We start from the raw sequence: 13264 nt of genomic DNA on the forward strand, positions 1-13264 counted from the left end.
TTATGAAACTTGCATTTTAATGGAAGAGAAAGACAATCAACAATAGCAAAAAGAAAACAAATATATAATAGAATATCACAAAAAATCATACCACAGTGATATGTGTGCATCCATGTTCACAGCAGCACAATTTGTAATAGCTAAAACTTGGAAACAGCTCAAATGCCCATCAACTGGAGACTGGATAAAGAAAATGTGTTTTTTTTTTTCTAAAATGGAGTACTACTCAGACATAAAAAATGAGAAATTAAAGACATGTATTGCTAAATGGATGCACATTGAGGCGATACTCTTAAGTGAAATAAATAGGACACGCATGTATAAATACCAACTAGTTTCTCTAGTGTGAGAAACTGAAAGTGTAAATAAGGACTAAAAGGTATGATAGATAATGTGAAATAGGAAGAAAAAGGGCAAAGGGGAAGGGCAAGTGGGAGGGGCAGGGGAAAGGAAAGAAAGGAATGAAATTAATATGACAAAATGAAAAGATGGGAACAAAATCTTTGTAAATAGGGAGGAATGGAGGGGTTGAAGGGAGGGCTAGGCAAGGGTGAAAAATAAGAACCAAGAGATTACATAAAGGTGCAAATTTCCAATGATGAATGTCATTATATTATATGCCTAAAATGTACCAATGATTAGAATGAATAATTGATAATGCAAAATAGGAAGAAAAGGTCCAAAGGGGTAGGGGAAGTGGGAAGGGCAGGGGAAAGGAAAGAAAGGAAAGGAAAAATGATGAGAAATGGAAAAAATGGAAATAAAGTCTTTGTAAATAGGGAAGGGTGGAGGGGGTGAAGGGAGGGCTAGGAATGGGGAAAAAATAAGAACCAAGATGCATCATGTAAAGGTACAAGTTCCCAATGAGAAATGTAAATGTGTTGTATACTTAAAATGTGCCAATAAAAGAATTTAAGAAAAAAAAAGAATACCACATGGCAGCAAGTGCTATTTTAAAAAATAAAATAAAGCATAGCAAGATTAGAGTCATGACTAAGACTAGAGAAGGATTTGAGGTTGCTCGTTTACATAGAGGTCACTATAGGAGCAGCCCTGTGAATATCTGAGGAAAGATGATTCCAGGCACAGTGAACAGCAAAGGCAGAGATACTAAAGACAGAAAAGAGGTTGGCATGTGCAGACATAGACTGGAGGTCAGTGTGGCAGGACCTCAGCCAGGGGAGAGATGAGGAAGATATCAGCTAAAGGTAAGAGACCAGATCACAACTGGTTTCTATAGTACTTGCCTCCCTCTTTATAGTTTTTATCGTGCTGCATTGGTATCATCTTCTTCATTGTTTTTCTTTTCTTTTGGAACTGTGTGCTCTTTGAGGCACAGGTCTGTGTTTATTCTGCTCATCACTGATTTCAAGCACTTGGCATGATGTCTGCTACATAATAGATTCTTAATAAATATTTGAATGAATGAGTGAATGAGTGCCTAGAGCAAGTCAACAACACTCTCTTGTTTGAATGACAAAGCCCTGAGAGGATGGTGTGAGCCCATGCATTACCAAGGAGAAAAGGAGGTTCAGATTGCTTAAGTAACTTTCCCGAAGGGAGAAATAAATAATCTGGCTGTTATTCAGCTGCTTCATGATCAAAGCTCTCTCTCACAATACCAGCACTGTCTTTTTTCAACCATGCAAAAGGTAAGGAAATAGACTCAAATGTTGAAACATCTTTCAGCCAATTCTTCCTCTCTATCCCTCTCTTGACCTTGAATTTGAAATAATGTCTGTTCTAGACAGAATAATTATGTTTTCCCAAAATTTATATGTTGAAACCTTATCCCCCAAATGTGATGCTACTAGGACTAGTGCCTTGGGGATGTAATTAAGACTAAATGAGCTCAGGAGGGTGGAGCATTCATGAATGGGGTATCCTCATGGGTCCTGAGATCCTGCTGCTTCCCTTCTGCCATGTGAGGACACAAAGTGAAGTTGTCAGTCTGCAACCAGAAGAGGGCCCTTTTGAGATACCAACCACATTGGCACCCTAATCTCAGACCACCAGCCCCAGAACTGTGAGAAATAAATTGCAGTAGTTTTATCAGCCACCTAGTCTTTGTTATAGCAGCCAGAATGAACTAAGACAATGTCTCTGGGCCATCTTGGGGTCAGTAGTTGGGACAAAAACATTTTTTAAAGCAACCCAGAAGCCCGAAAGATGTTTTTGTTTGTTTGTTTGACTTACAGAATGATTTCGAAAACTAGGAGACATCATCTTTAAACAGTCAAATTGATAGCTTATCTGAAATAACTGAAGATGTGGTAATGTTGGCTCCACAGTGTCTCATGAAAAACCCCCTGAGTTGAAGAGTTACTGTCCCTTTATAGACAGGGACCCTCTCCAATTGCCACATCCCTAAGTACTCTTTGGTGCTTTTCCCAGATCTGCTTTACCAGTTTAGGTCTTGTCTCTGTAGGGTGATAAAGTGTGGCTGCATGTCTGATAACACATGTGCCCAGTGTCCTCAATTTAGGGAATTTCAAGACTGAGATCAGTCCCCTTGGGTGTTTCATTACTCTTTCAAGCACACATAAGAGGTAGAAGTCAGAAGGGAATGATTATCCAGAGTAGCCTTGCAATCAGGAAGTCAGGAAACAGAGGTGATGTCTCAAACACTATGTTCTGCAATGGAGGTTGGAAGAGGAGAGCAGGTAGGACAATAGTGAGGGGTGCACTCCTCCGCTCTGCTCAGGGTTGTCCTGTGTATAAGCCCCACATGGTTCTCAGGCCAGCCAGCTGCGCCTTGCTTCTCCCTTGATGACTAACTCAGAGCCTGGCCCTTACACACACAGATTCCTGTTCTATTCAAGAGTTTGTTTGACATTTGTTTTGTTTTAGTAGTTAGTTTTTTGGTGTTGGAGATGAACCCAAGGCTTTGTGCATGCTAAGCAAGCATTCTGCCACTGAGCTACATCCTTAACCCCTCAAATTGTTTATTGAAGACATCTATACATATCCAGCAATACCGATTGAAGAGAAATCTGGCTTGAGAAATCTCTGAGAGAAAGCTAGAAGAAATTTGCCATGGCAGATTATGTAATCCAAGGTCTACCACAAATCCTGGCACACAGTTGCTCAATAAATACTTCTTGAAAATGAATGAACTTTGAGCAAGTTACTTCTCCTTCATCTATAAACTTAGAGATTTTCATTTAGCTGATCTTTAAGACTCTATAGAGCTCCAAAATTCTGTGGATCTATGGTTTGCTAGGTAGTTACATGCATCGTAGAGGTCAGTGATAAGTACCAGAGGCCCAGCCATTTCCTGGCGAGTGATAAAAGCAGCACAATAAAACAGACCTTAATGATGATAGAAAACAATCAGGAAGGCTCCAGTTTTTCACCACTGAACTGAGATAATGCCATTAGTCATGGCTGTGCTTCTCAGTGTTGATGTTAGAGAGATAGATTGAGAGTCTACATTTTGCACATGAGTGGAGTTTATCTGCCAAAAATGAATTCATCAAAAATTTGCGTACAGGACTCAAAGAACGTGGCTTTTACTGGCATGAAATGCAGGGGAATCACAGCCTGCCACAGAGGGCCAGCCCCACGGACTGCCTGGATGGTGTGATTGAAAGATCATTCACAGACCCCCAGTCATTCTCTTCTGTTAGCCTGTCCTAGTGCTGAAAATTCCTGCCACCAGTCACACCTTTGAGGGAAGGCCCTGAAGGACAGTCTCCACATGCTCTAGTCAGACAAGAAGTATTTTAAGTGAAGGCCATTGCATCATTGCCGTGTTCAGAGAATAACTTTCTCAAACAATAATGATATTTGCAACCATTATTGAGCAGTAACTCTGTGCCAAACACTTTCCATGATGTTGCATGTTTTACTAAATTCATTTAATCCACACAAACATTTCCTCAGCAAGTACTCTATTTCTATTTACAGAGGTCAATACAACCCCAAGTGGATTCAAATTGAGATATGGTGCTTGTTTTACCCATTTTTCTTTTCTTACACATATTTAAAGGAATAATTTATACACATAATGTGAACAATCTTAAATGTACAGCTTGATGAATGTTTGCATATTCCTACCTTCAAACAACCATCACACTGATCAAGGATCAAGAGGTGGATCTTTCCCATCACCACTGGAGACTTCTGCATGTCTCCTCCCAGATGATTCTGCTGCATCCCTTCTCCATAAAAGGAACAACCCCCAATGCTTAACTGTTTGGCTATGCAGAGGAAGACATAGGTCAGGAAAGCTGAGGAGAAAAGAAAATGGTCCAAGACAAAGAATATGGGGAGTGGGCAGCCTGAGGAGGTACAAGGAGGCAGGTTCATCTTAGATGCCACAAAGACCTGTCCTCAGGTGCCACCAGCCTCTGCAACATGCACAAGTAGATGGGACAGTTCTCCAAGCCATTGCATCAATGTGAAGATACGAGACTGCAGAGACCCAGAAGTCAGGTCCTGCATATCAAATAGTGCTGGTCTCTCCCACTGCCGGGAATTCCAGTCTCTAACAAGAAACAGAATGCTGACAAATGGAAAGGAGATGTGTTTGCTGGCACAGAGTCCAGAGTAGGAAGACAGGCCAAGACTGGGATCCCACAGGAAGTTTCAGGCCTACTTTCTGAGTATTAGTTTAGCCATCGTCAACTCTTCCCAGATCCAATGTCCTGCTTTTACTTTGCCGAGTTTAAATAGAGCTTCTTCTATTGTCTTTCCTCCTCTCTTGCTGTTCAGGCTGCTTGTTCAGGATTTTCTAAGCTCCTTCTATACTGCTTTGCACTAATTGGATGTACAACTCCCCTGCAAGCTGGCAAGTGGTGATGGTGGTAGCTTGTGTTTGATTATTTTTATCAGTTCTTCTATCTCCAGATCTGAGGTTCTAAATATTTAGGAGGCACATCTCATTGAATCCCTGAAAGTTAAGTTGCAGGACAACTGCAGGCAAAGATCAAAAGCTGTGGATGTAGATTTCTGCTGATGGGTGAAGAGGGGTGAGCATGATGCAAAGGGAAGGAAGGATAAAAAGAGGGAAGAAAGGGAAAGGGGGATAAGGAGTGGAAGGGATAGAAAGAAGGGAAAGGGAAAGAAATGATAGAAAGAAGTGAAGGAAGAGAAGAGGGAGGAGGATGGGAGGGAAAACAGACAAAGGATGTAATAATGAAAAGTGAGGTGAGAAAGGAAGAAAAATGGAATAAGTCATTCAAAGAAAAAGTGAGGAGATCTCTTGATAGAGAAATCTACAACATGAGAAAAATGGACTTTTGAAAATTTAATTGTCTATATCAATTGTTAAAATAACCAAATAAATGCCAACAAACGTTTGTATCAATAGATGACTATAGAAAACTAGACACCAGTTATTACAGCTATTAAATATTCTGTCCTAGGATGTCAGTGAATACACTTATATGTAGTAGATAATGGATCCTGACTTGATTTTGATTTGTAGTAACTGTGCATATAGGTCCAGAAGTACTTTTGGACTTGCCAGCCATATCCCATTTTGCAGTTGAGGAAACAGAAAGAGGAAAGTTGCAAAATTTACCAAAGGTCGTACAACTAGGATTCACACTCCAGCAACAGGTCAGAGTTCACATTCTTGTCTGCTGTACTAAAATGCCTAGAATATATCAATGAATAAATTAAGAGTTAATAACGAATGAATTTAAGTATTTTACATGTTTTGGGCTCTAGAATCATTAATTGAAATATGAGGATTTTGGACTAGAATTAGTGCTCCTAAAGTTTTCCATACACAGTTTAATACTGTTTAATGTTGTTTAATACTGTTTTAATCATTTTAACCAAATAACCAAATTATCAGCAGGTGCTATTTGTTAGTTAAGAATGTTAGATCTACTAAATAGTTGAGGCTAGTGGTTCATATGCTCTCTACGATGTATTTCTATTTCTTCCAGTTGTGTCATGTTATTCTTTGCTGTGGTTTTTGTTGCTGTTATTTCACAGAAGGTCTTAATACGTAGTCCAGGTTGGCCTGGAATTTGTGAACCTCCTGTCTAAGCCTCTCAGTGCTATGACTACAGGCATGGGCCACCATATCTGGCTTATATTATGTTGTTCTTAAACCTGTGACTGCCTTTTGTATCTATTATAATGATGTGACTTCATTAAACATTTACATATACAGACTATAAATGCAAAGAGAAGTAGAACTATTTCTCTACTGAGAAGGTGGTAGATATCCAAAGGTAGGTTCTTGTCTGTATGTTTATTTTAAAATAGATGGTGGATGTTGAGAAACTAAATTAAGTGCTGTAGAAATGTTTGATTAATGTAAGTCATTAAAATTGCTTCCAATAATAAATGTGAATGAGACAACCAAAAAGGAATTGTAGATCTTTTTTCACACTGATGGCTTTTCTAGTGGCTTTAGTTTTTCACATAAACAATGCACTTAGTGGTATGAACAAGAAAGACAACTTCTCAGAAATCTCACTGGACTGGCATCAAAAGAGAAGAAAGAAATATACATACAGTTGCATACTTTATGATAAAATAAACCTTTCAGGCAAGAATGCATCATTTTATATGATGTCTATTTAACATTTTGGTGTTTGCATGTGAATTGAAAGATACCTCTTTGAAGCCTCATGTTTCATGTTAAATTGATGGACTTTGTAGCCTACTCTATGAAAGAAATTAATACTGTTCACCAAATACTTCCATTTATTCTGAGCACATAGTAATGACATAGGAGATTAGGGTGTGGCAAAACTGGCTGAGGAAGTGAGCATGATCTGTTAATTGCATGATCCCCGAACACATGTGCAGATTAGTTCCCAAAGCTCTGTACGTGAACTTCTCCCGAGAACTCAAGCAGATTTTCAATAGGATGGCCTAGATCTGACATCAGCCTGATGTGTGGGATCCCAGCACTGCCTCTCAGGACCCATATATAGACGTTCTCCAAGGTTTCCTCCATATTTGGATAGTACAAAGGACACAGTCACCAAAAAGAGCTTGCTATCATGGCTTTCTTCACAAAACCCTGCCTGCTTTCTCCAAGGTGTTCTTTTATCCACTTTTTCCTCTTTTACTCAGCCCAAGTTTGCTCTGCAGAGCCAGTTTCTCCCTCATTCTTCACTTTTACTTTTTCAAATAAACTTTAACACTGCTCTTTTCCTTCAATTCTTTGTTCAACACCAGAAGGAGAGGTGAGCAACCCAGTACCCAGTAACGTTTATTTGATGACCCACGTTTAGAAGGAGCTACCTGATAACAGTAGGATTGCCCCTCCTTGGGCCTCTTTGAAGACAGGTGAGGTCTCTACAACAAGCTTTGGCTAATAAAGTATGTGTGGAAATGGAAGTGGTCAATTCTAGGTGGCTGTATTGAGTTCTAGCTCATGGTTTACTACAGCTGTCTTTTCTTCCCCTGAGGCAATAGGCAATGTCCTAGATAAGGATTTCTCCATCAATCTGAACCCTAGAAGGAGGACAGTTTGAAAGCTAGGACCCAGCTGACCCCCATGGATATGCGACATAAAGGAGAAATAACCTATTAAGTCACTAACATTGGGATTTTCTGGTTACCAGAGCATTCATAATCCATATATTTGTACTTGTTTGCATATATAAATGTATCCTTTCTTCCCCTCTCCAAATTTTAGTATATGTGCTGCTGAAGCAAGCACCCTGTCTCCAAATTTAAGATACGTTTAGCAGAAAGCCCTGCCACAATTTTTCTGAGACTTTGCATACAGTCCACGCCTCCTTCCCAATGTGAGAAGCGCAGAACCAGATGTTCTCTAGGACCCCTTCAAATGCTAGGTCATGCTGTGGATGAGATGATGGCATCATGAAAGCTGTACCTATATCACTTATCTAAACCAAATAAAATTAAATTAATTTGATTGAAAAGCTGTTATATCTGATTATAGACCAATTGATTAGATTGCTATAGGGTCAATCTGATTTGGTTATTGTTTCAGTTGTCTTAATGAGGCAGTCGGATTGCACAGTGACCCAACTAGTTGTTTGGATCACTGGCCTACCAGTTGTCAGACATTTGGCCAGAACCACAGTTTGACCTTAGGACAGGATGTGAAATTAATTTGCTTGAATGCTAAATTATTTTTTTCCTATAAGCAATTGGTTATGTATCAAGTACTGTCATATAATAAATAATAGTTATCAGCTGTAAATATTTAAAATTTAGACTCTTCCCTGTAAACATGCCACACCAAGAGGTCTAAATAATGTATGATGCAATAAACTTTGGATCAAGTTTAAATTTTAAGAGTTGTGGGAGACCTCTACTTCCTTAAAGAGCTTCATTCCAACAGTCCTTGAAGTAAAAAATGGATCATTCCGCAGCAGTGATGACAATTGATTCTAATTTCACTATTCAAAATGAAAGTATTTATGCCACAAGGAAGAACAAATTCCAAGCTCCAGGAGAACAGTAATTGGTGTGATCTGCTCATTGTTGTATGAGCTCAGACTCTACCAGGGTTTGTGATAGGTTCTGGGTACCTGTAATACCTGTAGATATTGATGAATAAATAAATGAACAACTAGCTAATGATTGAGGATACCAATATTTCTTTATTTCATCTATTCTCTAGAAGTGAAGGACATACTCTTCTGAACATATAAAGCACTATCAAGTCATGATTGGGTGCTTTTGCTTTGAAGTTATTTGGGTCGGAATTTGATTTCTGACTTTGCTGTTGTTGCAGATTACATTTTCCAATGATGTTCACAGTGCTATTTTCCATTCCATGTTCATACTCTTTCACAATTTCCAGTTACCACTCCCACATATGCATTAGTCAATATTGAATCTGGGTGAATCTTGTGGCCAGTTTGAGAAATATAGTTCAGCAGAAGTGATGATACAGTAGAGATATAGCTTTTAATTGACCTTACAATTTCTGCTTCCTGCCTCTTGGAAGCCAGCCATAGCCAAGCAAAGATCAGATCAATATTTTTGCTACCAAACATCAAGGTTATGGTTAGATTTTACTGGATGGATAATGAAAATGCATATGTTTTGATGCAATATAGAATGGATTCATTATAGAATGTGTTGAATTTGTTTTCCCTTTGGAACATAATTTTAGTAGGGAGTTGGCTATACACATTTGAAACTGAGAAAAACAATATGTGTTGGAGATGTAGATTTGGGAGTCAACAACAAATGGGTGGTAACTGGAGACAAAAACATTATCTAGAGAAAAACACATAGGATGAGAAAGTGGAGCTGGGGATTAAATACAAGGAAAACCATAATACAAGGAAAAAGCAAAAGAGGAAAAATCACAGAAGAAATTAACAAGAAAGGGCCCATGATGGCAGGGGAAACCCAGGAGAGTTCTGTGCCACAAAAGTCAAGGGCGGCCTTCAACAAAGAGGGTGTGGTCAGTGGTGTCAAATGTTGCTGGGAAAGCAAGGAAGTTGGGGATAGGCACAGTAGCCAGATGCAGCCTCGCTTCCAAGAAATGAAACGGGGCTGAGAAAACCCCAGACTCGGCAGACAGTGGTTGCTGCTGGAAGGTAAAAGTCTACCCTTACATTCATGGTATATAAATTACTTCGGACTATTTTTGAGCTTTTCTGCTGTTATAATCAGTGATAACATTAGAAAGAAATCTAGACTTTTCAGTCTTTCTCACTTAATATTTCCACAGCTTTCTTCTGGGAGAGGTAGAAACAGAATAACAATCTTCATTTTTTTTCTTGAATTAAATTTTGGCTAGGTGAAGTTAAAGAATTTCCTAAAGTAATAAGCAGAAGCAATCTTAAGACTGACACAAATTGAGCCAAGCGTGGTGATGCATCCATGTAATCCGAGCTACACGAGAGGCTGAAGTGGGAGGATTGCAAGTTCAAGGCCAGTCTGGGCAACTTAGCTATAACTTGAGAGAAAAGAAAATTTTAAAAAAAGAATAGAGAAGAGAAGAAAAAGCAAAGAAAAGAAAAGTTGGAATGTAGCACAGTGGTAGAGTGCCTGCTTAGCATAAGCAAAGACTTGGGTTCAATTCTCAGCACCACAAAAATAAATGATAAACAGATTGCTAAATAATCCTAAAGATATCTTCCAAATATAGTCACACATTACTTTCTGAGAAGTCTGTTGCTAGTTAGTTTGTCATTGTACAAACATCATAGTGTATGTTACACAAGGCTAAATGGTATAAGCCAATCCGTGTGGCTTTTTGATGTAAATGAGAGACATGGTAAACACAAAGGTGTGTGAGGCTGCTACCCGAGTATCAACATATTGTTTTATAGTTAACTTTTTAATAAGTACAAGCACACTGTAACAATAAGAAGCACACTATAATAAATACATAAACTGGCAACATTGTCATTTATTATAATTATCTGGTATTACACACTATATGATTGTATCTTTAATCTTTTATACCACTGGAGAAGAGTATGTTTACACAAACAAACACCTGAGTAATGTGTTGCTAGAATGTTAGGACCTTAGGGCATCACTAGCAGAAATTTTTCAGCTCCATTATAATCTTACTGGCCCACCCACCATTGTTGATTAAAGTATCAGGATGACTGTGGTGCACCACACAGTTCTGCTTCCTTTCATTCTTGCCATGCTCCATAAGGAAGGCAAGGTAAGCATTCCCTTCTATATCCATGTGCCAGATGAGGAAACTGAGATGCGGGAGTTTGGCCTAACCTGTTCATCTTCTCTCTCCAAGCTTGTTGGTAGATTTTGGAGGTTGAGATTAAGGGGAATAAAGATGGGGCTTGGGTAGTTGTTGAACAATTCATAATTCATAGAAACATGAGAAATCACTAAGAAACACATTCTGGGATAGCCTGAGCTTCAGAGAGAAGAGAAACAGTACCTTTTAAAATCTAACTGTGGAAATAACAGCTAATTCAATGTACTACAAGACACAATATGCATACACTGTACTGTAATTAATGGTTCAATATTGATTATTACCAAATGCTAATTCAAACGACCTAAATTTCTGTGTAACCCAAATTTCCCCGGTCTGGTGGGAGATTGGCTAGGGGGCTGATCACAAGTGTTTAAAAAAGAAAATGGCCACTGCTCTTGTCTATATGTGCACACACACACACACACGGCAACATGGCTATGAAGTGAAGTGTGTGCAGTCATTTTTCATTGCTGTTCCTCTGCCTCTACCAGAGACCAGAGTTTTGGCATCTTTATTGTGTCGTTAATATCCATTATATTCTAAACACAGAGTGAGGAGGTCTTCAAGGCTATGGGTGACTGACAGTGTTTGGACAAGTCCAATTAAATTTCTCATGTTTGGAGAATCTTGGGTAGATAAATAAATCACTGGGACTTTCATTATAAAAACCGCCATTTGGCAGTGGTGACGCTTCTCCTGGGAAAGCGATGAAGATTTATATCAGGAGGGAGGGTAGGGCTCGTTGATCAAACCCTGCCAGGAGGGGTGTTGGAGTCACGAAATGAGCTGGATGAAGGTCCAGCTCAGTGCTCTCTGCACATGTCACTGCTCTTCTTGTTCCCATCATCTTTCACAATCCCCCCTCCTGGGATTAGAATGTGAACTGAAGATGTTTCCTTTCTGTGGGAGTGCAGTGAGAAGGCAGCCAGTTCATGAACATCAGCTGTGTGGTACCCAGGGCCCCTCACCACCCCTGCACTGCCATTGCTGCACCAGGCTCCTCTCAGCATGCCTTCCTTCCCAGGGGCAGCCTGATACAAATGAAAACTCTGGAGATTTTCTGGTTCTTTTGGAAGTCTCACAGAAGTCTATGACCACCCTCCTGTGGCCCTGGTCCCTCTTCCTTCCCTACATCTGAAGAGCATCTGTGAAGGATGTTTATGTCATTAGAGAGACAGAGGAAATTTGTGATCACACTAATTATTAAATAACATTAAGGAGCTGTTGTTAATTTTGTTTGGTCTGTAATGCCATGATAGTTAAATTTCTTTAAAATTCATACAGGCTGAAGGCATACCCTGAGGCATTTAGAGTTGAGAAGTCATAATATGTGAATGGCCTCTTAGAATTCTTCAGAAAAAAAAAAAGGAGAGGAGGAGTAGATCATTTGGTCCTATTAGGAGGCAGTGCTGGTAGGGTTGCAAGATAAAATACCAGACACCCAGTTAAATTGGAATATCAGATAAACAACAAATAATTTGCTAGAACAAGTATGTCTCATGCAGTATTGGGGGCACACTTATAATAGAGGTGCATATTTGAACTGGGGATGTAGCTCAGTGGTGGGGCACTTCCCTAGCCTACGTGAGATCCCAAGTTTGATTCCCAGCACCATCAAAACAAAAACTGAATATTTGTTTATCTGAAATTCTAATTTGACTGGATGTCATGCACTTTTGTTTGCTGAGTCAGACAACCGTACATGTTAATTATTGAGTATGAAAAGGTTGATCTGAGAGTAAGATGGTAATTAACTTGTAGTTTAGTGAGGATGCACAGGCAAATAGGCAATAGCAATGCAATGTAATGAATGCCATGGTAGGATGGGTACAAATGCACTGGTTGCCCAGAAGGACAACTAATTTGTACCTGGGAAGAAAAGACACCTAACTGGGTCCTAGAAATTTAATAACAGTTATCCAGGTAAAAATAGGTTGAGGAGAATGTTGATTCAGGCAAAAGAAACAGATGTGGGAAGACATCAGAGTAAAGAATGTACCTGCAGAGGTCCAAGTCAGTGAGATGCAGACAAGAAAAAGAGTAAAGAGTGTATCAGTCAGTGATACAGTGTTGCTGGACTATATAGTGCCAGATTAGGAGGGCTTAATATGCCATGCTAGGAAACTGAGAATCTCCTGAGGACAAAAGATCCCCCTCATAGAGGGATAATTTGAACAGCCTAATGTTTTAGAAAGAGACCCTTTATAGGACTGTGAAGAATGGATTAAAAAGAAACAAGACTGGGGACAAGGAGAAAAGTCAAGATTCTGAACAATAATCCAACAAAAATGATGGTAATCTGAATTAAAATAAGGCGCTTAGGACCCAGAGAATTGAAGGGCCCCAAAAGATATGAAAGAGGTAGAATTAATAGAATTTTAACATGGATTAGAAATGGAGCAGGGAGAAAAGAAAGTAAGAATGACTCCCACATTCCTTGTTTATGTAGTCAAGTTACTGGCTGATGTCCTCACTCACCAAGAAGGAAAAGTGAAGGAAGATGGTGTTAAATTGGTTTAAGGATATATGAGCTTGAGGATTCTGAGGCCCATCCAAGTGAAGGAATGTAATAAGCAGTTGAGTATATGGTCCTTGAGCTCAGATTTTGAAGGCTCTGGAATG

General features: G+C 39.3%; 2 long non-coding RNA genes across 2 annotated transcripts in view; both read right to left on the minus strand.

Moving 5' to 3' along the window:
• LOC110350103 (uncharacterized) overlaps positions 1–13264 on the minus strand; it is a 181580-nt gene that overhangs the window by 59656 nt on the left and 108660 nt on the right. The window lies entirely within an intron of this gene.
• The window catches only part of LOC147824518 (uncharacterized), a 119754-nt gene continuing 106490 nt past the window's right edge, over positions 1–13264 (minus strand). Inside the window, exon 2 of the long non-coding RNA XR_015442247.1 lies at positions 1–13264. This exon is cut by the window's right edge and continues 50632 nt beyond it. This is a non-coding gene — a long non-coding RNA (uncharacterized LOC147824518).

This window comes from Heterocephalus glaber, unplaced genomic scaffold (assembly GCF_053883595.1).
Source record: "Heterocephalus glaber isolate CG9 unplaced genomic scaffold, H.glaber_assembly_v1.0 deba00001538, whole genome shotgun sequence".
In the NCBI taxonomy this organism is placed as follows: Eukaryota; Metazoa; Chordata; class Mammalia; order Rodentia; family Bathyergidae; genus Heterocephalus; species Heterocephalus glaber.